The 2,624-nt window shown below is 40.7% G+C and overlaps 1 non-coding gene across 1 annotated transcript; it reads right to left on the reverse strand.

The window, feature by feature from the left end:
• Nucleotides 1-1,233: 1,233 nt before the first annotated feature.
• LOC129623965 (U6 spliceosomal RNA) lies at nucleotides 1,234-1,339 on the reverse strand. Its single transcript, XR_008700708.1, has one exon. It is a non-coding gene; the product is annotated as a U6 spliceosomal RNA (small nuclear RNA).
• Nucleotides 1,340-2,624: the final 1,285 nt, after the last annotated feature.

Raw genomic sequence — 2,624 nt, forward strand, 5'->3', positions numbered from 1 at the left:
CAAGTTTCACTGAGGCTTGGCCCCGCCAGAGAGGCTTAAAATGCCCAGTAGCAAGAAGAGAAGGCATCCATAAAAATAGCAAGGATAATATGAACGCTAATAGTGATGTGTGAAACCACCCAGGGAAAAGTGGTTCTGCCCTTGGCAGTGCAGTATTTCCCCCAGCATCCCTGGGAGGCACACCATTCCCAGATTGGAGGCCCTCCCCTCATGGTTCCAGTGCTGACATTCAGGGAGACCACCCCCACTCCAGGTTCCTGCCGATCTGCGGGGGGAGGGGGGAGTCTCAGAATGTCTTTTCTTGAGTGTAGCCAACAAGAGACCACTCCATGTGATCCATGAATTTAGGTGATTTTTTTTCTACCAAAGACCCTATAATGAAAGCAACTACCTATCAAACACGAACTGTTCGCCTTATGGACAAAAGTGTAAGGGGACAGAGTAGGGTGTGGGTTACACAGGGAGGGACTGTGTGGCTGAGCCAAGGAGGGACAGGACTGAGAACAGATGTCCATCTACAGAAGAATGGATAAAGAAGATGTGGTACATATATACAAAGGCATAGTACTCAGCCATAAAAGGGAACGAAACTGTATCATTTGTAGAGATGTGGATGGACCTAGAAAGTATCATATAGAGTGAAGTACGTCAGAAAGAAAAAACAAATATCTTATATTAACACATATGTGTGGAAATTAAAAACATGGTATAGATTATCTTATTTGCAAAGTAGAACTAGAAACACAGATGTAGAGAACAAATTTATGGATACCAAGGGGGAAAGGAGTGGGCTAAAGGAATCAGGAGATTGGGATTGACATACATACACTATTAACACTATGATAAAATAGATAACTAATGAGAACCTACTGTATTGCACCAGGAACTCTACTTAATGCACTGCAGTGATCTTAATGGAAAGGAAATCCAAAAGTTAGGAAATATATATAGATGTATGGCTGATTCATTTTGCTTTACAGTTGAAACTAACACCTAGTAAAGCAACTATACTTCAATAAAAATTAATTAAAAAAAAACAATTTTAAAAAGATTCTTTCCCATATAGGCAATTAGAGTATTGAGTATACAGTAAGTCCTTATTAGCTATCTATTTAATATATAGTAGTGTGTGTATGTCAATTCCAATCTCGCAATTTGTCCACAGCCTCTACCCCCAATCCTCTAGTAACCATAAGTTTATTTCCTACATCTGTGACTCTACTTTTGTTTGGTAAAAATATGGAAAGCTTCACGAATTTGCATATCATCCTTGTGCAGGGTCCATGCTAATCTTCTTCTGTATGGTTCCAATTTTAGTGTATGTACTGCTGAAGCGATCCATCTTTTTCATTTAGAAAAGTCCCTTTAACATTTCTCTTAAAGATGGTTTGATGGTTTTACAGGCTCTTGCTTGTCTGTAAGATTTTTGATCGCTTCATCGAATCTGAACCAAAGCCTTGCAGATAAAGTATTCTTGGTTGTAGTTTTTTCCCTTTTATCACATTAAATATATTATGTCATTCCCTTCTGGCCTGTAGACTTTCTGCTGAAAAGTCAGCTGACAGACTTACGGGAGTTTCCTTGTATGTCACTTGTTGCTTTTTCCTTCCAGCTTTAATGTTCTCCTTATCTGTGTGTGTTCAGTTGCTAAGTTGTGTCGGACTCTTTGTGACCCCATGGACTGCAGCACGCCAGGCTTCTCAGTCCTTTACCATCTCCTGGAGTTTGCTCAAACTCATGTCCATCGAGCTGGTGATGCCATCCAACCATTTCATCCTCTGCACCCTCTTCTCCTCGTGCCCTCAATCTTTCCCAGTATCAGGGTCTTTTCCAACGAGTTGGCTCTTCACATTGGGTGGCCAAAGTATTGGAGCTTCTGCTTCCGCATCAGTCCTTCCAATGAATATTCAAGGCTGATTTCCTCTAGGACTGACTGGTTCTTTATCTTTATTCTTTGCCATTTTAATTATAATATGTCTTGGTGTTTTCCTCTTTGAGTTGATCCTATTTGGGAGTCTCTGTGCTTCCTGGACCTGGATGTCTGTTTCCTGTCCCAGGTTGGGAAGCTTTCAGGTATTACGTCCTCTAATACGTTCTCTGGCCCTTTCTCTCTCTTTTCTCCTCCAGGGACCCCCATAATGTAAATGTTAGTTGTTTGATTTTTGTGTCAGAGGTCTCTTAAACTGTCCCCATTTTTTAGATTATTTTTTTCTTTTTCTGTTCAGTTTGGTTGATTTCCACTACTCTGATTCTAGTTTGCTGATTTGTTCCTTTGTATCATTGAATCTACTGTTGATTCCTTCTAGTGTATTTTTCATTTCTGTTATTTATTTATTTTAAAAAATTAATTAATCATTATTTGGCTGAGCTGGGTCTTTGCTGCTTTTGTGTGGGTTTTCTCTAGTTGCGGTGAGCAGGGGGCTACTTTTGATGTGGTTCGTGGACTTCTCGTGGATGCTTCTCTTGTTGCAGAGCACAGGCTCCTGGTGGTTGGCTTCAGTAATTGCAGCACAGAGTCTTAGGTGCTCTGGGATATGTGGAATCTTCCCAGACCAGGGATCAAACCTGTGTCCCCTGCATTGGCAGGCAGATTTTTTTTTTTTTTTTAATCACTGGACCATCAG

Source organism: Bubalus kerabau, chromosome 11 (genome assembly GCF_029407905.1).
Source record: "Bubalus kerabau isolate K-KA32 ecotype Philippines breed swamp buffalo chromosome 11, PCC_UOA_SB_1v2, whole genome shotgun sequence".
NCBI classification, from domain to species: domain Eukaryota; kingdom Metazoa; phylum Chordata; class Mammalia; order Artiodactyla; family Bovidae; genus Bubalus; species Bubalus kerabau.